Source organism: Olea europaea, chromosome 22 (assembly GCF_002742605.1).
Source record: "Olea europaea var. sylvestris chromosome 22, O_europaea_v1, whole genome shotgun sequence".
Lineage (NCBI taxonomy): Eukaryota > Viridiplantae > Streptophyta > Magnoliopsida > Lamiales > Oleaceae > Olea > Olea europaea.
This window is the reverse complement of record NC_036258.1, coordinates 12,204,635-12,229,869: the sequence shown is the minus strand read 5'-3', so window position 1 is coordinate 12,229,869 and position 25,235 is coordinate 12,204,635.

The window sequence follows — 25,235 nt, the reverse complement described above, 5'->3', positions numbered from 1 at the left end:
TAATCTGACTTAACCAACTTTATCTAATTCAAAATAACTTTTTCTAGTATTGATGATTTTTAATTAACTACGAGGTAAAAAAAAAAGTCCAATTTTGATATATTAAAACTCGCTCGATCAATGTTTGACCAAAAAATAAAAGAATTTAAAACATATTTCATTTTAATCTCTCAATTTCAAAATATAAATATATAGCATATAGAATAAATAAATTTTATTATATAAAATTTTTGGGGCATTACATTGCCCGCGCACATCGTGTATTCTCTCACGCTAGTGCAATTAATTGATTTGGTTATGAGCTGAACTTTTGCTTCTCACTCTTGCGCAACTATTTTGATTGTGAATGATTTATTAATTGCGAAGGTGATTTCAACTCACAGTCTTTGAATAATGACCTTTTGAATTGCCGATAAAAATACTCCATCCTCAATTTTTTTTTTTTTTTAATTCTTTAGGGAGAACTATTTGATTGTTAGGTCTTGAGGTTTTTAATGGATGGACTCTATTTTCTTAAATCTTCAATCTCCCTTTGAATTATTTTTTCTTGTGACAATGTTACTTCCCATTTTGAAATCTTTTAACCTCTTTATTTAACTCTCCTAAAGTTATTCTCCCTTAGGGGTTTCCATCCGATCAAAAAGCTCCTTCATAGTGAAAATTTCTATAGGAACTTTGGATTATGATATTTTTCTTCCTTAGAGTATTTGTTAAAGATTTTTTCTATAATATCATTTTCCTTTATTGGGTCAAAAATTTGGTCAACCATTTCAAGAAGAAATTTTTTATTGTTTGATATAACATTAATCTGCAGTCCATTCATATTCATACTTGCATTGATCGAAGTATTTTTATATGAAAATTTCTTTGAACATTTTTTTTCTTCTCTTTCAAATGAGCTAGTTGAAGAATTAGTAGAATAATAATAATAACAATAATAATAATAATAATAATAATAATAATAATAATAATAATAATAATAATAATAATAATAATACGACTCTCCTGCCCTATTAAGTTTCTTTATTATCGCAACACATACTTGATCTCTAAGATCATCAATGATATCTAAGTCCTCAATTTGAGATATTTGAGCTTAAGGTCATCATCAATCGTTAGTTCTTGAATTTTTTAAGACCTACATTTGGAAGCATAATGTCCAAATTTATGATAGTTCCAACACTTGATTTTAGATTAGTTACAATATCCTGGGAATGTTTCTCTTTTTGAAAATCTTCTTTTAGAGTGGTAGTTTTTGTAGGGAGTTGATTTATTACTGACTTCAGATACTTTTTGTCTTTTAGTGACTTTTCAACCATCATTTTAGGTTTAAATCATTGCATAGTGCCAGACCTTCTACAGTACATTCTGCAATTAACTCTCCATAAGTGTAATTGTTAAACATGATTGAATTAGTTCCATCGTTTGCGAGGTTTCTATTGAGAACCCTTTTAGTAATAACTTAGGTAGCCCTGTAGGAAATATTTCTCTGTGGGTCTTCTCTTTGGTAGGCTAAAGTAATGAAGGTATCTTTATATAATCTAAAGTGAGTTTAGAGTCCTACATTTTACGTTAATTAGTTGCCCTTGACTTATTTCCCTAAGACGTGAAACTACAACATATTTTGAAATAGTCAAAAGTAGAGTCATAATAGTATCAATTTTCATTGAAGTGTATTGAACATTATTCTCTACTTTAACTTCAGTGTTGGTTACACAGAGAATTTCTCTTTGTTGTTCTAGTGTTAAAACCTTTTCCCACCTAACTTTAAGTTCATCTGTAATTCCTTGGGCAGGCATTTGTGCTGACTTGGGATTATCATTAGCACTTTGATATAAATATTAGCACAAAGATACTCCTTTACAATTTATTGATTATTTAATACTCTGTCAGACCATCTATATTTCATTCATATATGGCTCCACTCGAGTAAGATATTTGAATATATTGATCATTTTCCTCATACCCTATATTTACAGGGGAAAGTATGGGATATTGATTTTTAAGCTTGGTATTCCTATAGGGAATTTTGGTTTTTCGAATCTGCATTATCTGATAATCATTGGTAAGAAATTGGTTTTCAATTTTTTCTAAATGATTAAGTTTCTGAACCATCAGAGGGTTCAAAATTAGAATTTTCTATCTCTACTTAGTGTTGACTTCTTTAACATTTTTTCTACCATTTTTATGTAGGAAATTCCATTTTCATTTTGATTTAGGTCTATAATTTTAACTACATCGTCAATTTTAAACGATTAAGCAAATCCATTCGATTCAAGAGTTGCTTCACCTCTCTTAATACTCATAGGAGTTTTTGGAGGTATAATTTTGTTTCTTTCTTCCTGGTTTTGACGTATTTTCTATGGCTCCTATTAGGGGTCTCATTAAACTAAACCCTCTTACAAAAGGTATAACAATTTAATTCTATTCTAAGAAAGAGTAAAATTGTTCCTGAATAATTTTCTTTTCAATAGAAGAATGATTTTCAAAAAGCAATTCTCTAAAGGCTTGGTTTTCTTCTTTCATATAACCTCCACCCCAATTAATAATTATTCTTGACCCATTATGGCCTTGAATAGTGTTAATTGAAAAGTTCATTTCCGAAGAGGTTGGGGAGTTGAGGTTTTCCTTCCTTTTACACACTCCATGGGGCATATTAGAAAAAAGATTTTCTTACCCCAACAAATTCGGGCAAGTGTCCATAATCTTATAAAATACTCTATAAATCTTACCAATATTTTCACTTAATGCTTTCATTTCATATCCTTTAGATTAGATGTTTAAATTTAAGACATTTAATAGATTCAGATCCATAAGAAGCAGTTAAAAACAAATAGAGTCACAATATACGGTGGCTTTAATTAAACCAAGTAAACTATCATTAAATTTTAAATGCCTACAATCTCTTAAGGCTACAAGTTAATCCTTCTGTAGTGAGAGGGTTTAACGGTTACTTGTGCTAACCTTATGTGTAAGAATTTATATTTTTCTCTCTCCATTTTATAATACCTATATCAAATGGATATCCTTATGGTTGCAAAACCTTGTTTAATAGGGATATTTGTTCAACAACTTTAATTATCCTTCTTGACTCTAAGTCAAACATTCCTATGTTATATATTTCTTTATTTCTAGAACTTGGTAGATGCAAATTCTTTATGTAGGTTTTAGTTTCTTCTAGTAGCTCATATTTAAGAGTGATTCTAGTAAGTAGCCATATGATGTACCAGTATCCCATCCAAATATCATTTTTAGCATTGGTAGTGGTTATAGTAAGCCCCTGTTTGATCCCCATTACCTGAAAATGAAAATGGGAGGAATAGTATTTTTTAGAAAAATGAATGGTTGAAAAAGAAGGAAAAGTTTTCGATTTTCGTGTAATATTATTTTATGGAAGATTGTGTGATTGAAAATAGGAGAGAAAAAAATGTAATGTAATGTAATTTAATTTAATGGGGATCAAACAGGGGCTAAATATATGCAAATCTCAAATAGGCTTTTACTTAGTTGAAAGAGCCAATGGCACAGAGAATTTCTTGTCTTTGTTGTGGAGATAACATCCTATCCCACCAGCCTTTAAGTTGACTTGGTGTCAAGGATATATGCAAATTGAGCATTTTGATCTCTGTCTCTATGTGTGTGTGTGTGTTTTCAATAGTTGACCCCTTAATTAACAAAACTATGAACCTTGCTATAACTATGTTGAATGCCACAAAGATGAAATCCTCAATAAGTTTGAAATTTAGTTCAATGAAGAGCAAGAAGAAAAGCAACCTTGTTTTGATTTCATCTCTCAATAATAATGTGTTGTTTTACAATGAAAAGAGTGAGAGAGAGAAGTCATAAAGCCCTAATTAAAATGCAAAATATCAAGAAAATATCAAACAATTAGAGTTCTAAACGAAAAAGGAAAAATTAAAAAACCTTCAAATTTTTGCACCCCGCATATCATGTATTCTCTCACCCGTACATCGTTCAGTTGATTTGCTTATGGGTTGAAATTTTGAACTTGTGTGCTCAACCTATTTTGCCAGCGCGTGCTTCTTTTCAGCAACACTTCAGGCTTCGTATCTTCTAACATAGCATGAATTAAGCCCCCATTTGGCCCCTGTTAAATTCTATTTCATTTTCTCTCTCTCATAGTTTTAACCACACAATTTTTCATAAAATAATATTATACGTAAATTGAAAACTTTTCACCTATTTTCATTTCAAAAAATGGGGGCCAAACGATGCTAAGTGCTCTCTTCCATACCCAAAATGAAACTTGATGTTTTGCTCTTTGCAATCGAAGACTCGGCCCATGTAGCTAGAACAAGTTTAATTGATCTTCTTCGCTCGCAATCTCGTCATTGATCTTTTTCCCACAATCAACAGATCTTAGCTAGCCTTCGTCCCATGGTTCTTATCATTCCTTCTCTCTTCAAAATAATTCAACCTTGAATCTCCACCAACATCAAATAGGGAAAGATTAGAAACTTTGAAAGTAGCAGAAATTGTAATGCCCGACCCACATGGATCGAAACGTCACGAGATTAACTGTACTTTAGTCAAAAATTTATTTAACTATATTTTTAGTGGAAGGTATAAATAAATATATTTTTTAAAAATTTAATAATAAAACAAAACATTTAAAAAAAAATGAATTCATTCATACCGTATATGCACTTTTCATGTTGGATTAACGCATACCGTATATGCAACATATCGTATTTTCAGCATATCGTATTTGCATCATACCATATTTAAAGCATACCCTATATGCATGTAACTGCTATTGACGTGAAATTTTGCAAATTTTAAAAGTAATATTGTTGTTTCAGTTTTTATCTCAAACGATAATTATCAAAATAAATTTGTTTACATAGCTATTGATCTCAAAACTTCATCAAATTTTAATATAAAGTAGGAAACTCCTTGTAATATGACACAGTCAAAAATTAGTTACCATCGGCATCAGACATGGTATTAAAATATTTTTCAAAACCTAGCAGCGACCCGATTGAAAGGTAAACCGATGCAGTTCACTTAAAATGACATAAAATTCTACAGACATCAAAACCACATGATTTCAAATTTATTCAGTAGCTAATCCATGAACTATCAAATTCAATTGATTTCATCTAGAAATTCCAAGTAACGGTCGAGTTATGGAATTTTGAATTCAAGGCAAAAGCTGGAAAAACTGGCGACTCTACCCAGTGCAATTTACTTTATGTAACATATAAAAATTTTACCGACATCAGATTGAGACGATTCCAAATTCATTCAGTAGCTAACTTATGAGGCTATCCAACGCCACTATCTTTGTATAAAAATGCCAAGTAACGAAGAATTTCTAAAGACAAGGCAAAATCTGATTTTTTTTAAGAGACAACAAAACTTTAAATCGCTAACTTATATTTGTTAAACGTTGATTTGTAAATTTATTTCTATGACACATAGAATTCAAACATAATTTATTTATAAAGAATGTTCACAGAATAGATCCACAGATGACATCCAAAGGAATCTAATTTAAAGAAAACATAAACATTTCATAATCAACTAAAGATATTACATCACCGACTTCTTCATGACATGTCGCATCATCCTTTACCATCATCCACGCCCCAAGGAAATCTACTCAACCTATAGGAAGGGAATTAACCCATGAGTTTGAAACTAAATAGATATCATTGGTACATTTCGTTGTCAAATTAAAAATTCAAAACTATAGATTCATACCATCGCACATAAATGGATTTTCGACTAAGTCCAATTACTATAGCATTATCATAACACATAGAGTCGGAGAATGATCATTCAAACTGTTGAAGTGCCAAAGCATCTTTCCCGGAGGTACCATTTCATTCAAACATTTATCAAAAATCATAATTTGAAACAAAGTAAATACTTTCACATCTACCTACCTTGAATTTTCTAGGATATTAAAGAACAAAATGTGTAGAAATCCTTTCTTCTTCTAACCCTTTTCCCTTAGCTTAAATTGACATGAAATATTTTATTTTTTTAAGAGAAAATAAGAGGAATTGCGGATTTGAAGAGAGGTGTAGTGAAAAAGTGACCTTTCACTTCTTGTAACCTTTCTTTTTAATGAAAAATTAAATGGAGGAGTTGTATTATCATTAAATTTGTTAAATTAGGTCTTTACTAAGAATTTGAAGGGTTTTTAAGCCTAAAAAAATAATTTATAAAAACATCTACATGGTGATTCGAATCTGGGTTGCCTATATGAAATACCATGTAGATTACCTTTGAGGCAAACCAATTATTCATTAAATTTTTATAATAAAATTTACTTAAACTTAATATCTTAAATTATTGGACTTTTAATTAACTTATGGCTTGGGCTTTCAAAATCCTAAATGGGTTGAACTTCCATAACTCACTTCTTGAATGAGTTAGGCTCGTAGTGCTAGATCATCACAACATAATAGTCTAAATTCATTTTATTTCTCAGGCTTCTACATCCTTTACACTTTAAACAAAATTTTGTCCTCGAAATTTATCTTATGGGTTGGCAAAGATTGTTGGATATTTGTCTTTGACTTCTTCTTTTTTTCAAGTAGATTCTTCTACTCCATGATTATTTCATTGCACTTTGACCAGTTGAATCTCCTTGTTCCGTAATTTATGTACCTTTCGATCCAATATTTTAATCAGTAATTCCTCATAAGATATATCTTTCGGTTGATAAATCACCACGCATTAGGATCATTCACATACTTCCTGATCATCGAAATATGGAACATGTTTTGAACGAATGATAGTTCAGGCGGGAAAGCTAGTCGATAAGCGACATTCCTGACCCTGTCAAGTATTTCAAAAGGTCTGACATAAGGAGGTCGTAGTTTGCCTTTCTTGCCGAACCTAAGTACACCCTTTATTGGTGCTAAATTTAGAAAAACTTTCTCTCCAATTTTAAATTCCAAGTCTTTTCTTCTGGTATCATAGCTTTTTTTTTTTTTTTTGTCTATTTTGCACGGCCTTTTTCCTGGTATGATCTTATCAATAACTTCAACTGTTCTTTCAATGATCTCTAGTCCCAAAACTCTCTTTTCTTCAACTTCATCCCAATGAACAGGTTATCTACACTTTATACCATAGAGAGAGCTTCATACGTTGCCATTCCAATCATTGCATGGAAACTATTATTATATACAAATTCCACTAAAGATAGAAACGATTCCTAACTACCTCCTAGATCTAGAACACAGGATCTTAGCATATCTTCTAAATTTTGAATGGTCCTTTCAAATTGACTATCAGATTGAGGGTATACGCCATACTAAAATTCAATTTCATTCCCATATCTTCTTTTAAGCCCTTCCAAAACTTTGATGTAAATCTCGAATCTCTATTAGACACAATGGAAACAGGGACACCATGCAATCTTACAATCTTTCTAATGTACAGCTGAGCTAGTTGGTCTAGACTATATGTCATTTTCACATGAAGAAAATGAGCTGACTTTGTTAGACGATCCACTATTACCTATATAGCATTGTGTCCTCTTACTGACTTTGAAAATCCTACCACAAAGTCTATTGCGATATTCTCCTATTTCTATTCAGGTATGTCTAATGGATTTAATAACCCTATCGATCTTTGATGTTCTGCTTTTACTTGTTAGCATGCTATGCATTTTGCCACAAATGAGCCTATACTTCCTTCCAAATTCTTCCATCAAAATCTATCTCTAAGGTCTCGATATATATTCATACCACTAGGATGTATGGTGTACTGGGGTGGAATGAGTCTCCTCCAATATCTCCTTCCTCAAAACATCATCCTTAGGTATACAAATTCTTCCTTTAAATATTAATGCCTGATCATAGGCTATTTCAAAATCCTTTCTCTTATGAGTACCAATCTCAAGATCTTCTGCAAGAATGGGTCTTTACCGTGTGCTTCTATGATCCGATCTCTAAAAGTGGGCCGAACCATCAAAGTTGCTAAATGAACAGTGACTTGTTTTGGTGTGGTAATCATTTCGATTCGCAAATTTTCCAAGTGTTTGATGGTAATCATTTCGATTCGCAAATTTTCCAAGTGTTTGATCAACTCCATCGGACTAGTAGGTAATAATTCCAAATGTCCGATCGACTTTCAGCTCAGAACATCAGCAACAACATTAGCCTTACCAAGATGGCAATGAATAGTGCAATTATAATCATTTACTAGCTCAAACCATCGTCTCTGTCTCATATTCAATTCCTTCCGTATAAAGAAATATATGAGACTCTTATGATTCGTGTAAATGTCGTACTTTCTGCCATATAGGTAATGGCGCCATATCTTTAATGCACAAACTACCATCGCAAGTTCTAGATCATGTGTTGGGTAGTTCTACTCATGTTGCTTTAATTCCCTTGACGCATAGGCAATTTCTTTTCCATGTTGCATCAATATACATTCCAAACCTTGTTTGGATGCATCACTATATATAACGGACCCTTCTAAACCTTCATGTATGGTTAATACAGGTACTGTAATCAAATTGTTGTTTTAGCTCCTGAAAGCTTTGCTCGCACTTATTTCTCCATTGAAATTTACTGTTGTCCTTGTCAATTGTGTTGTTGGTCCAACAATTTTGGAGAATTCTTCTATAAATCTCCAATAGTACCCAAGCGATCCTAGAAAACTTCGAACTTCATCGATGTTAGTTGGTCTCTTCTAATTAGTTACAGCTTACACCTTTACTAGATTTACTTCAATTCCTTGGACAGTAAATACATGATCGAGGAATCCAACTAGCTAAAGCAAAAATTCACACGTTTAAATTTGCGTACAACTTTTCCTTGCTCAATATTTCTAGCGCCTTTCCTTCATATCACTTTACTCTTGGAGTAAATCAGAATGTCATCAATGAAGATTATAACAATTTTATACAAATACTGATGAAATATTCGATTCATCATATCCATGAACACTGTTGGAGCATTTATCAATCTGAATGGCATAACTATGAACTCGTAATGTCTATAACGAGTTTTGAAAGCTATCTTAGGTATATTACTTTCCTTAGCCTTTAATTAACGATATCCATATCATAAATCGATCTTGGAGAATACCTGAGCCCCTTCAATTGATCAAACAATTCCTCGATTCTGGAGAAAGGACACCTATTTTTAATGGTCAAATGGTTCAACTCCCGATAGTCGATACACATTTGCATACTTCCATCTTTCTTCTTTACAAACAATACCGGTGCCGCTCCGAGAACCAAATCTATTGTGAATTTCGCTTGTCTATCTGGTGAAGTACCCAGTAGATCTTCTGGAAACATATCTCTAAATTTTTGTCCTCAATCTTTATCGTTGCCAATTTTGCTCCAGAGATATTAATTAGAAACCCTTGAGATATTTCTTTTCTCAACACTTTCTTAGCTTGTAAGATCGATACTAGTTGGAGATGGGTTTTGGTTTTGACTCCAAGGAAAGAAAATTGTTCTTCTCCTGGTTTTTGAAAAGACACTTTCATTTCTTTGCAACGAAGCACAATTATATCCTAACCAATCCATGCTTCACATCAAAGTCTTTCATCTCTATCACTTACAAATCAACTTCAAATGTTTTTCCCTCAATTTTAAGATCACCGACCAAGCGAACTGATCTGTGTTCAATGTTCTGCATGAGGGAATGCTAACTTCTAGTCTACTCTCTAACTTATCACAATTAATACTAGATTCGGTAATGAAAGATATTAATGAAAAGAGTGAGTAGCTCCTGAATGAAACAGTACATAAGCAGGGGTATCAGATATTAGTAATACACCTGCTATCACATTTGAGTTCTCCTCTGCATCCTTCTATTTCATTGTAAAAACTCAAGCTTTTTCCTTTTTGTTCTAACCATTGTTATCATCCTTCTTCTCAGCAAATATGGGACAATCCTTGGCAATATGTACTGGCTTATAGCACCGAAAATAGACATTCGCCACGATAAGGCTTACCACACTTAGGACATGGCGTTGCTATAGCTACTATGCCCTTACTAGCATTGGGTTCGATATTAGCCTTCTTATTTTACCATTTGTCTTTTCCTTTGTCTTGACCATTCAATTTTCTCTTTCCAACTTGCCCTTTGAAGTTGGTTGTACAACTTATGGTGTTGCTCTGCATTTACCTTCTGATACCAAATAGTGTGAACTCGTTCCAACATCTCATGGTATGATGTGAAACGATGTGACATAAGAATCATGCTTAGGTCTGGGTTTAACCCATGCTCAAACCTCCGAGTCTTCTTAATTTCTGTGTCAACTAGGTATGGAGTATACCTCGAGAGTTGGTCAAGTTTTTGCTCATAATCAGTCAGGGACGTATTACCCTACTTGAGCTAAAGGAATTCGTTCTCCTTAAAATCCCTCAAAGATTGAGGAAAATACTTGTTCATTACTTCCTACTTGAATTGTTCTCCACGTTAACGTCAATTGTTGCTTTGGGGTCTTTCTTCTAAACATCGAATCCCACCAGCGACTTGCATCAGCGATAAACATAAACTCCGCACATTGGACCTTTTGGGCATCAATGCAGTCTATGAGTCAAAAACTTCGTTCTAACTTATGAAGTTATTCCTCAACTACTAATGGACCAGATGCTCCATCGAAGGTAGGGGTTTATGCCTTCGAAAAATTTAATAATTAATTTTTTTTAATAAAGGAGTAATCTCTACTCATTTCACTCTTGGTCTTCCTCTAGGTCCCTCATCTGGGTTTTCCTCCTCTTCTTCACTAGTATTGGTCACAATCGATAGTACGACCTCATCATCTAAGGTCACTACGTATTCGGATCCCATGTGGGAGAAATCATCACCGATATTAGTCTCCCAATTATGGATACATGCATTGCAAAAATCTCAAAGTTAAGTTCCTTAAGTTTACTTTTCAAAATTTTGGGATAGCATATTTTCTTGTATACGCTTCACGATTTGTTTCTCTATGAGGTGCAAGAGTTTGTAGTAAATGATCTATTGCTTGTCAGTCACTAATCCTCGTTCTTTGTGTTTAGCCAATGTTGGTACACGCTCCATATGTGATTGTCAACGTCTACAAATTCGTCAGCCTCAAAATCTAGACAAGCTCGGCTATATATCTCCTACCACGCTGTAATGCCCCCACCTACATGGATCAAAATGTCATGAGATTAACTGTACTTTAGTCGTAAATTTATTTAACTATATTTTTTGTGGAATGTATAAAGAATTAGTTTTTTTAAACTTAATATAAAAAGAAAACACTTAAAAAAAACCGAATTCATTCATACCCTATATGCACATTATATATTGGATTAACGCATATCGTATATGCAACATACCATATTTCAGCATATCGTATTTACATCATACCGTATTTATAATATATTGTATTTACATATTTACATATGCATGTAACCACTATTGACGTGAAAGTAATATTGTCATTTTAGTTTTTATCTCAAACGGTAATTATCAAAATAAATTTTTTTGCATAGCTATCGACCTCGAAACTTCATCAAATTTTAATTTAAAGTAGGAAACTCCTTATAATATGATATAGTCAAAAAATAATTTCCATCAACATCATATAAGGTATTAAAATATTTTTCAAAACCCAGCAGCGATCCGGTTGAAAGGTAAATAGTTGTAGTTCACTTAAAATGACATATAAAATTTCACAAACAACAAAACCACATGATTTTAAATTTTTAGTAGCTAATGCATGTGACTCTCAAATCCAATTATTTTTATCTAGAAATTCCAAGTAACGGTCGAGTAATGAAATTTTGAAGTCAAGGCAAAAGCTGAAAAAACGACGACTCTACCCAGTGTAGTTTACTTTATGCAACATATAAAATTCTACCGACATCAGATTGACACGATTTCAAGTTCATTCAGTAGCTAATTTATGAGGCTATCAAACTCCACTGGCTTTGTATAGCAATACCAAGTAACGAAAGAGTTATGAATTTTTAAAAAGGGGGCAGAATCTGAATTTTTTAAATAGACAGCAAAACTTTAAATCGCTTACATATTTTTTGTAAAAGGTGATTTGTAAATTTATTTCTATGACACACAACTACTTTCAAACATAATTTATTCATAAAGAATGTTCGTAGAATAGATCTACACACAATATCTATAGAAATCTATTTAAAGAAAACGTAAACATTTCATAATCAAGTTCCTTAAGTTCACTTTCCAAAACTTTGAAATAGCATATTTTCTTGTATAAGCTTCACGATTTGTTTCTCACAAGGTGCAAAAGTTTCTAGTACATTACCTATTGCTTTTCAGTCACTAATCCTCATGCTTTGTGTTTAGCCAATGTTGGTACATGTTTTGTATCATTGTCAAGGTCTAAAAATTCGTCAGCCTCAAAATCTAGGCAAACCCGATATCTATCTCCTACTACACTGTAACGCCCCGACCCGCATGGATCGAAACGTCACGAGATTAACTGTACTTTAGTCGTAAATTTATTTAACTATATTTTTAGTGGAAGGTATAAAGAATTAATTTTTTTAACTTTGATACTAAAAGAAAATAATTTTAAAAAACCAAATTCATTCATACAGTATATGCACTTTACATGTTAGATTAACGCATACCGCATATGCAACATACCATATTTGTATCATACCATATTTACAGCATACCGTATTTGCATCATATTGTATTTATACACGCTGTAAATGCATCATACCGCATATGCACGTAACCACTGTTGACGTGAAATTTTGCAAACTTTAAAAGTAATATTACTGTTTCAGTTTTTAACTCAAATGGTAATTATCAAAATAAAATTGTTTGTATAGCTATCGACCTCGAAACTTCATCAAATTTTGATGTAAAGTAGGAAACACCTTATGATATGACATAGTCAAAAATTAGTTTCCATCGACATGATATAAGGTATTAAAATATTTTTCAAAACCCTATAGCAACCTGGTTGAAAGGTAAACCGGTGCAGTTCACTTAAAATGACATATAAAGTTCCACAGACATCAAAACTACATGATTTGAAATTTATTTAGTAGCTAATCCATGAGACTATCAAATCCAATTGGTTACATCCAGAAATTCCAAGTAACGATTGAGTTATGAAATTTTGAAATCAGGGTAGAAGCTGAAAAAACGATGATTCTACCTAGTGTAGTTTACTTTATGCAACATATAAAATTCCGCCTACATCGAATTGACATGATTTCAACTTCATTCGTTAGCTAACTTATGAGGCTATCAAACACCACTGACTTTGTATAAAAATCCCAAGTAACGAAAGAGTTATGAATTTTTAAAGACAAGGCAAAATCTGAATTTTTTAAAGAGACAGCAAACTTTAAATCAATAACATATTTTTTGTAAACGTTGATTTGTAAATTTATTCCTATGACACATATCTGCTTTCAAATATAATTTATTCATAAAGAATGTTCATAGAATAGATCGATACGGTGCATAGGAACCTAATTTAAAGAAAACGTAAACATTTCATAATCAACTAAAGATATTAAATCACCGGCTTTTCCATGACATATCGCATCATCCTTTACCATCAACCACGTCCCAAAGAAAATCCACTCAACCTGTAAAAAGAGAATTAACCCATAAGTTTGAAACTCAATAGATATCATTCGGTACATTTCGTTGTCAAATTAAAAATTTCAAACTATTGATTCAAACCATGCACGTAGATGGATTTTCGGCAAAATCCAAATACTATAGCATTATCATAAAATGTAGAGTCGGAGAATGATCATATAAATTGTTGTATGCCGAAGCACCCTACTCGGGGGTACCATTTCATTCAAACATTTATCAAAAATCATAATTTGAAACAAAGTAAACACTTACACCTACCTTAAATTTTCTTGGATATCAAAGAACAAAATGTGTAGAAAGCCTTTCTTCTTCTCACCCTTGTTAAATTGACATGAAATATATATTTTTTAGACAAAATAAGAGGAAATTCGAATTTGAAGAGGGGTGTAGTGAAAAAGTGACCTTCTACTCCTTGTAACCTTTCTTTTTAACGAAAAACTAAATGGAGGATTTGTATTATTATTACGTTTCTTAAATTGGGTCTTTAGACAAGAATTTGAAGAGTTTTTAAGATAAATAAATAATTTATAAAAAGTTCTATAAAAACATGTACATAATGATTCGAACCTTGATTGTCTATATTGAGACAATCCAGTTATTTATCAAATCTTTGTAATCATATTTACTTAAACTTAATCTCTTAAATTGTTGGGCTTTTTAATTAATTTATGGCCTAAGCTTTCAAAATCCTAAATGGATTGAGCTTCCATAGCTCGTTTCTTGAATGATCTAGGCTTGTGTTACTAGATTATCACAATATAATAGCCTAGTTTCATTTTATTTCTCGGGCTTCTACATCCCTTATATCTAAACAAAATTTTGTCCTCAAAATTTATCTTATGGATTGGCAAAAAGTGTCGAATATTTGTCTTTGACTTATTCTTCTTTTCTCCAGGTATATTCTCTACTCCATGATTAGTCCATTGCAATTTGACCAGTTGAATCTCCTTGTTCCGTAATTTATGTACCTGTCGATCCAATATTTTAATCGGTAATTCCTCATAAGATCTTTGGGTTGATAATTCACCACGTGATTAGGATCATGTACATACTTCCTGATCATCGATATATGAAACATGTTGTGAACGGCTAATAGATCAGGCGGCAAAGCTAGTCGATAAGGCACATTCTCAGCCCTATCAAGTATTTCAAAAGGTCCGATATAACGAGGTCGTAGTTCACCTTTCTTGCCGAACATAAGTACACCCTTTATTGGTGCCACTTTTAAAAAAAAAAAAAAACCTTCTCTCAATTTTGAATTCCGAGTCTTTTCTTCTGGTATCTACATAACTTTTTTTTATCTATCTTGCACGGCCTTTATCCTAGTATAGATCTTATCAATGGCTTCAACAATTCTTTCAATAATCTTTGGTTCCAAAACTTTCCTTTCTCCAACTTCATCCCAATGAACAGGTGATATGCACCTTCTATCATAGAGAGCTTCATATGTTGCCATTCCAATAGTTGCCTGGAAACTATTATTTATTATATGCAAATTCCACTAAAGATATATACGATTCCCAACTACCTCCTAGATCCAGAATATAGGCTCTTATTATATCTTCCAAAGTTTGAATGATCATTTAAGATTGACCATCAAAATGAGGGTGATACGTCGTACTGAAATTCAATTTCGTTTCCATAGTTTCTTGTAAGCCGTTCCAAAACTTTTGACGTAAATCTGAGATTTTCTATCAGACAAAATAAACACAGGGACACCTTGCAATATTATAATTTCTCTAATGTACAATTACGCCAGCTAATCTAGACTAAATGTCATTTTTATAGGAAGAAAATGAGCGGATTTTGTTAGACGATCCACTATTACCCATATAGCATTGTGTCCTCTTGCTGACTTTGAAAATCCTACCACAAAGTCCATTGCGATATTCTCCCACTTTCATTCAAGTATGTTTAATGGATTTAATAACCTTGACGATCTTTGATATTCTGCTTTAACTTGTTACCACACTATGCATTTTGCCACAAATGAGCCTATGTGTCCTTTCATATTCCTCCACCAACATGTGTCTCGAAGGTCTCGATACATTTTCATACCACCAGGATGTACGGTGTACGGGATGGTCTCCTCCAATATCTCCTTCTTCAAAACTTCATCCTTGGGTATACAAATTCTTCCTTTAAACATTAGTTCCTAATCAGAAGCTATTTCAAAATCCTTTCTTTTGATGTTCTGTAAGAATGGGTCTTTGCTGTGTGCTTCTATGACCCGATCTTTAAGAATGGGTCAAACCATCAAAGTTGCTAAATGAGCAGTGACTTATTCTAGTGCGGTAATCACTATGATTTGCAAAGTTTCCAAGTCTTTGATCAACTCCATCAGAATAGTTGGTAATAATGCCAACTGTCCCATCGACTTTCTACTTAGAGCATCAGCAACAACATTAGCCTTGCCAAGATGGTAATGAATGGTGCAATCATAATCATTTACTAGCTCCAACAACTGTTTCTGTCTCATATTCAATTCCTTCTATATAAAGAAATATTTGAGACTCTTATAATCCGTGTAAATGTCGCACTTTCTTCCATAACTACTGCCACAAGTTCTAGATCATGTGTTGGGTAGTTCTACTCATGTTGCTTTAATTGCCTTGATGCATAGGTAATCACTTTTCCATGTTGCATCAGTACACATCCCAAACCTTGTTTGGATGCGTCATTTTATATATCAAACCCTTCTGAACCTTCAGGTATGGTTAATACACGTGCTGTAACCAATCGTTATTTTAACTCCTGAAAGCTTTGCTCACACTTATTTGTCCATTGAAATTTTACTCTTTTCCTTCTCAATTGTGTCATTGGTCTAGCTATTTTGGAGAATCCTTCTATAAATCTCCGACAGTACCCAGGCAATCCTAGAAAACTTCAAATTTCATCGGCTTTAGTTGGTGCCTTCCAATTAGTTACTGCTTCAACTCTTAGTGAATCTACTTCAATTCTTTGGGCAGTAACTACATGATCAAGGAATCCAAATCGCTAATGCAAAAATTCACACTTCAAAATTTGTGTACAACTTTTCCTTGCGCAATATTTCTAGCGCCTTTCCTTCATATCTTTACTGTTGGAGTAAATCAGAATATCACCAATGAAGATCATAACTAATTTATTCAAATACTGATGAAATACTCGATTCATCAGATCCATGAACACTACCAAAGCATTTGTCAATTTGAATGGCATAATTGTGAACTCATAATGTCTATAATGAGTTTTGAAAGTTGTATTATTTACCCCGACCCGCATGGACGGAAACGTCACTCAAACCATTGTACCTTAGTGTTAGACTTAGAAATTGTTTAAAATAATAATAAAAAATTTCCTTAAGAACTATATTTTTCCTAACTTGCAGTTTACTATAAAATTATAAAATAAACTCCTTGCATAGTTATCAGTGTCAAAATTTCATAAAATTTTAAGGAAAAGTAGGGAACACCCTATAATATAACATATCCAAAATTTGGCTTTGGTCGGTGACATATAACGCGTTAAGATATTTCCCAAAATCCCGCTAACACCTAGCTAAACAAAGCTATTTTCTTTTTCTATCTCGTAGGATCAGTGTTAATAAATTTGTTTGTGAAGTAGTAAACTCCTTATACTATGAAAAAGTAAAATATTAGCTTTTGTCGACATCATATGAGGTACTAAAATATTTCTCAAAACCCAGCAGAGACCCGGTTGAAAGGTAAACCAGTGCAGTTCACTTAAAATGACATAAAATTCCACGGACATCAAAATCACATGATTTCAAATTTATTCAATAGCTAATCCATGAAACTATCAAATCCAATTGGTTTCATTTTGAAATTCCAAGTAAAGATCGAGTTAGGAAATTTTGAATCAAGGCAAATGCTGGGAATACGACGACTCTACCCAGTGCAGTTTACTTTATGCAACAATTGGTCACAACTGATTGTGCGACCTCATCATCTGAGGTCACTACTTCTTTGGTTCCAATGTGGGAGATAACATCACCAATCTTAGTCTTCCAATTACAATTACATGCATTGCAAAATCCTCAGAGTCAAGTTCCTTAAGTTCACCTTCCAAAATTTTGGGATAGCATATATTCTTATATAAGCTTCACGAACAAGAGGCAAGAGTTTCTAGTAAGTGACCTATTGCTTGTTAGTCACTAATCCTCATTCTTTACGTTTAGCCAATGTTGGTACATGTTTTGTATGTGATTGTCAAGGTCTACAAATTCGTTAGCCTCAAAATCTAGGCAAACTCGGATATCTATCTCCTACCACGCTGTAACACCCCTACCCGCATGGATTGAAACATCACGACATTAATGGTAATTTATTCGTAAATTTATTTAACTATATTTTTAGTGGAAGGTATAAAGAATTATTTTTTAAAAAAATTTAATACTATAAGAAAACAATTTCACAAAAAATCGAATTCATTCATACCGTATATGCTCTTTACATGTTGGATTAACGCATACTGTATATGCAACATACCGTATTTTCAACATACTGTATTTACAGCATACCGTATTTGTACCATAGCTTACTTCAGCATACCGTATATGTATCATACCGTATATGCATGTACCACTATTGACGTGAAATTTTGCAAACTTTAAAAGCAATATTGCTGTTTCAGATTTTATGTCAAATGTTAATTTATCAAAATAAAATTGTTTACATAGCTATCGACCTTGAAACTTCATCAAATTTTAATGTAAAGTAGGAAACTCCTTATAAAATGAAATAGTCAAAAACTAGATTCCATCGGCATCATATAAGGTACTATTTTCAAAACCCAGCAACAACCCGGTTGAAAGGTAAATCGGTGTAGTTCACTTAATTACATGTAAAATTTCATTGATATCAAAACCACATGATTTGAAATTCATTCAGTAGCTAATCCATGAGACTATCAAATCAAATTGGTTTCATCCAAAATTCCAAGTAACGATTGAGTTATGAAATTTTGAAGTCAAGGCAGAAGCTGGAAAAAAGGCAAGACACAATGCAGTTTGCTTTATGCAAAGCTTTCATAATTCGATCGTTACTTTAGTGCAATCATGTTTGCAAGGCTCAAACAAGTGTATAAAGCTCTTTGCCATATAAAGTATTTAAAGTTGCCCACTTTAAATTTTTACTTAAATAAGCTATTTGTCTCCTATTTTGCATTAAAACAACTCCACAATCTATACCTGAGGTATCACATTCAATCTCAAATTTTTTAATTCTTTTTAAAGATAAGTAGTGCTAAAATAGGTGAAGAACACAGTCTATCCTTAATGGTAAGTACATGTTATTCAATGCCCCAATGGAGTCCCACACTCTTTTACACAATCTCAGTGAGTGGTGTGGCAAGTCTGCCAAAATCTTTATCAAAACACCTATAAAAACTGGCTAAACCATGAACTTCGGTTATGCTTTTAGGAGTTCACCATTTCATGACTGGTTTTACCAGTTGGCCTGCCATGATGGTTTTGGTTTTCTCCTCATCCACTTCAATACCCTTTGCACTAAGAACATAACTAGGAAGATAACTTTTCCATGTAAAATACTTTTTAAAGTTAGCATAAATTTTTTTTTTTTTTTTTTTTTTTTTTTTTTTTTTTTTTTTTTTTTTTTACGTCAAGACAGCAACTTTGTATGCTCATCTAAGTTTTTACTATATAATACTAGAATGTCATTGAAGTAAACTACTACGAATTTAGCTATGAATATACACAAAACATGGTTCATTAATCTAATGAAAGTGTGGCACACTAATAAGTCGAAATGTCGTAACTAGTTACTCATACAATCCATATTTAGTCTTAAAAGCAGTCATCCATAATCTTATCCTAATTTGGCGATGTCCATTTTTAAGATCTATTTTACTAAGCATCAGTTTGGCCCCCATTTTTTGAAATGAAAATGGTGGAATAGTGTTTTCTTTAAATGAGCGGTTGAAAAATAAGGAAAAAATTTCGATTTACGTGTAATATTATTTTATGAAAAATTGTGATTGAAAATAGAAAAGAGAAAAATGAAATGAAATTTAATGAGGGCTAAATAAACATGATCCATACAGTTCATCAAGCATATCATCTAATCTATGTTTGAGATAACGATAAGATACCATTATGATGTTGATTGCATTACTGTCAATGCACATTCTCCAAGTCCCATCTTTTTTAGGTACAAGTAGCATTTGTGCAGCACATGGACTTATGCTCTTCCTCATATACCCTTTGCTCATCAATTCTTCCAATTGCCTTTGAAGCTCCTTTGTCTCATTAGGAGTACTTCTATAAGTTAGCCGCTTTGAAATAACAGCTCCAGGGGCACACAAACAATCTGATACTCAATGCCTCATTCCCTTGCTTAATTTATTAGGCACTTTTGCAGGGAACAAGTCTTCAAAACTTGCAACAAAAAGTAATGGAACAAGAGCAATAGATTTCCCATCTTTGATAGAGTGGTACCTATTTTTGTGTTTGTCATGTATCACTTTCTTATCATACTGCCACGACATCCCCAACAAGATAAGCTCAACATGCGTTGAAACCACATCATACATCACATCATCACTATACTTCCCAATTGTAAAGCTCACCAAGACTGGCCTATAAAATCCTAAACCTCTCCACGTTCGAAGAGTTACGGCAACCTATAGAATCTAGGATGTTTTAGCATAGTCAAACCCAATTTTTCTACAAGGGACCAACAACATCGATACAACTTTCCCCATCAATAATCATACTACAAATTTTGTTGTTGACATGGCAACTAGTATGAAAGATGGTTTCCCTTTGCTGCTCCGATGACCAATTCGATTAGTGTACTAAGAGCATGCCTCGTGACATGTGTTTCACCTATCAATGTGTACTCTACACCATCACCATCACTAGTAACCTCCAATTCGGACATCTCATCACTATTGCTATCATTCACCACTTTCCCATTATCACATAAGATCATTGGCAAAAGTTTAGGCAATAAGAAGAAATGTGCCATAAAACCAAGCATCTAAAATACTTAATATGAAGGGTGGAAGTCCGCCTTGGGTGTTTTATTTTACTAGCTCTTTTCCTTTCACCCTTGGTTGTTTAGTCTTGACCTTTGAAACAGTCCGTCACCTCTATTACTATCCAACTTCTATTTCCAAGAAGGATTAAAACCCGAAGAATGCCTAGCTGCTCTTTTTCTTTTTAACTGCTACTCCACCTTCATAGCCACATATAACATGTTCTTCAACTTCACATAATGTTGTAATTTCACTAATTGGCTGTCTTCCTATTCAAACTACTCAAAAACCTAGCCATTGTGGCTTTGTGATCCTCCATAACATTTGCCCTAATCATAGCTATCTCCATCTCCGTGTTGTAATTCTCCACAATCCTCAAACCTTGATTAGGGTTTTGAGTTTTTGATAAAGATCCCTATAACAATGATTAGGTACAAATCTCTTACTCTATCGCCTTTAACTCACAGCATAAACCTATATAGGCCTGTCATGAATTCTCCTCTATTCGTTTACTAGTTGATCCCACCATACAATTGCATAATTAGTAAACTCCATAACTGCTAATTTCACCTTTTTTTCCTCATAATATTTGTGGCAATAAAAAATCAACTCCAACTTTTTTCCACTCCAAATACACATCTGGATCATTTTGACCCATCTTACTACTACCCAAATTTCGATCAACCCTATCTCCCCCAAAGTCCATTGAATTTCCTCTAGACCTCCTTTCACGTTGATCTCCTCTATTTCTCATCGTAACCATTTCAGTCTTCGATAATTTGATCATCCTCATTCTCACTATCCAATTCATTTTCATCATCAAATTCAACTCTCGAGGTTCAAGCCTATCTTGCTTAGGACATTAGGAATTCCTCTAGGGTAGCCCCTTTGTAAGTTTACAATCATTGTATCCTATCGATACATTCTATCTCTAGTTTCTCCAAATGCTGCATTCATTCGCTTGAATTGTTGTTACCTGGTTTTCGTGATGAATGCTTGACTGTTTCCCTCTCTAGATAATGATTCTTCTTATTAGACGCCCTGATAACTAGAATTGATATGCCTCAGGTGTTTGCACTTGTATGGCTTTTTTCCTCTACCTGGATTTCATGATGAATGCTTGGCTGTTTCCCTCTCTAGATAATGATTCTTCTTATCAGACGCCCTGATAACTAGAATTTATATGCCTCAGGTGTTTGCACTTGTATGGATTTTTTCCTCTAATAATATCATCACCAGTCTTCCCTATTTTTTTCGTAGTGCTTTCTTTCAATTTCCCTAAGGGTCAAATCGATCTCAATAATTTTTTTTTTCTTTTTATGAGGTTCGAATGACAAGAATGACTTCAGAAAAATGACCCAAGAAAGCTTTGAATGAATAAAGAAATTGAATGAAAACATAATCGTGAATTTCAAGAAAGTGGTACTTCAAATCGATTTATGCCTTTTCACAAAAAAAATTGATACCAATGGATGATCTAGGTATTGAATTGTTTTTCTAGCATTTTCATTTTTTGGACACTAAATATGCAGACAATCAACAAAGGCAAGGAAACTAAAAAAAAATTGTATTGGTGCACTAAATTTAATTGTACAGAACAATTCTTGAATGCTCTTGATATTTGTGTTAATGTAAAAGACTCAAGAAGATGATGACGATGGAGAGTCGACAAAAAAGACGAAGGCTCGACATAGATGGGAATTAGAAAAAATGTGGAAAGATAAAGATAACCTTGATTTTAGAACCAAAGCTCGTGAACCCACGTAACAATATTAGTTCTGAAACCCAAACAAGAGTGAATTACTTGCCCAAATAAAGCTAAAATCCCACTTTGAAGCTTAAATTAATAATTTATAAAATCAAGGAACCAAAGTTATAAAGAAACTTGACCTCTTAATCAAATAATTATGAACCTTGCTATGAAATTGTTGAATACCACAAATAGGAATTCCTTGTTAAGTTGGAAATTGAGTTTAACGAAGACCAAGAAGAAAACAACCTTGCTTTTGATTTAATCTCTTAGTAATGACTTAATTTAGAATTAAAGAATGAGGCTATATAGGCAATAACAAAGAAATCCTAAATAACTTGTAAAACGTCAATAAAATATCAAACAAAAAAGGTTCTAAATGAAAAAAGAAAAATTAGTATCCTTCAAATTTTTGTGTCGAGAGAGCGCACTGTGTATTTTCTCATGCTCGTGTAGTTAATTAATTAGGCTATGGGTTGAAATTTTGGTTCCATGCATGCGTTCTTCGTTTATGCCCATTTAGAAACTTCGTATGTTATTCATTGCACTCGACCTCTTGGGCCACGTAGTTTGGACAAATAATCCATGACTTCTTTAATCTTCTTTGCTTTCATTGGTGTCCTCCTTCCACATTCAACGGTTCATTGCTTATCATTCGTTTCATGGTTCTAATCAAAAGGCTCCTTATATCGGAGATTCTGGACTTCACTCGGTTCTTTATATTGAATTGATTTGCATAAGTTGCATGGAGTCCTCCTAGAATTCTACAATCCTCTTGTTTTTATCACATCTTCACAAGTGTCTTGCACAAAACCTTAAACCCTTTTGTTAATACATATATCTTGTGTACCTAAAGCCAAAAGACAATGCGAGCTTAACCTCTTATCTATTACTATTTTTAGACTTTAAGTCTTCATTGCATCGAAAAATGTCGTTTAAATATTTTGAAGTCTTTTTAAGCTTTTGTGCTCCACTATTTGAACTCGTAAGCCTCTTTTGTCATCTAATGACATTTCCTTTAACTTGTCTTTTAGACCGATTTGATTTCCCTCTTGGGAATAATTCTGCCATTCCCAAGTAGTCTTCCATATCTCTTGACAAGTCATCATCCTCCAAAAAAATTTCTTTTTCTTTTGAGGTTTTGTTTGATTTTACCAATTTCATCTTCTGACAAGGGCCTACTTGATCCCATTCAACTAAGATTTTGTCAGATTTGACCGATTTCATTAAAACGTCCCGGTCGGATTGGATTGACTTCATTGACACAAATTCATCAAAACAATCTTGTCATAACTTCAAGAATTTTCTATTACTAAATCAAGCGGAGATAAAAGTAATCATCTTTAATAATTGCCTTTTTAACCAAGTGAAGTTGGTTTTCCACAAAGTTTTCTTTCTCTTTGAAAATGGGATTGTTTAATTCGCTTTAAAGAGATTTTCCAAACTTTACACAGTTCAGCAATTTTTGAAATGTTCCCAAGGTTATCAATTTTATGGCACTATAATGCAAAGCTTGACAGAGAGATGGAAATCCATTCAGATATTTATCCACATTAAAAGACTATGTCCAAAAACATGAGAGATTGAATTCTAAAAAGAAGGCCATATGAGCTTTTGTGTGAAAGCTCTTCTATCTATGGTATTCTTTAAGAAGGGATGGACTAGTTTGAAAGATTTGTGTAATAAATTAAAACTTTTTGGAAAAATCTTCTCTTCTGAACATAAAAAACCAATTTCTTTATTATTTTTAAATACAATTTTGATACAAAATGGTTCTGCTTTCTGCCTCAATGTAGTCCCAATAATTATAGGGCAGATAATACTTTATTTCTTTTGCTATTTTAGTAACAATAGTTTTATCAACATTGGGATATACCACCAGTCAACATTGGGATTTAACCCCCAGAGTTTAAAAGTGATACTCTCAGGAAAAAGGCATTGCTTAATCCAATTTCATTTTTATTTTTGTCATTGTGGACAAATTCAATAGATCCTGTTTGAGTCTAGATTTCTTCAAAGATATGGATTTTGGATACTGTATGTGCTTGTTATCAAAAGGATCAGATCTAAATTTCAGATCTTCACCGTTGAGTGGTATTAATATAGTTATCTCTAACATTTCTTTGTCATAAGTTTCTTAACAATTACCCTTTCCCTCAATCATGGCTCCTTTAAAAGTTTTATCTTGCTTTAAGGATTTTAATTTTGGCTGAACTATCGATGCTTGCATGAGAATTTAGGAGCTTTGGTTATTTCCTCCCCTTTCCCTTTCCCTTCTATGACCTCGGGATGATCTGCTATAGATTCTCCCTATAAAATTTCTCTTGTTAAATAATTTGGTAAATAATTGGAATCTTTAGAAGTAAGTTCAATATGAAAATAAAAAAGAGATAATATAGCCTCCCACCTTGCAAAAATTTGTTTTAAAACAATATTTTTAACATTCTTTTGCAAGACTTCTTTAACCGACTTGCAATCTATTCTGAGAAAGAATTCTTGTTTTAAAAGTCATCTGGGAACTTAGAAATATATTTTATTATGGGAAGAATTTCCTTTTTAATGGTTGAATGATTTTTCTATGTAGAATTCATGTCCCAGATGTATATATAATAAGTTCATCTTTATTGTTTTTATCAGGATTCTTTTGCTTATGTATCCCTTCACAGACTTACTTGGAGGCATCTATTTCTACATTTTTGTAGTATGATGGAACTAAGACTAAGAAAGGGATCTGCTTTCTTTTCCAATATTTATATGGGAACTTCGAAGCAAAATTAATACTTCTTTCGATTGGAATTATTGACCCCTCTTTAATTTGATGTCCAAAAAATCTTATTTCTCCATGGAATAATTGCTTCTTTTTAGCTGAGATAAGGGCTAATGACATCAGATAAAGTATTTAA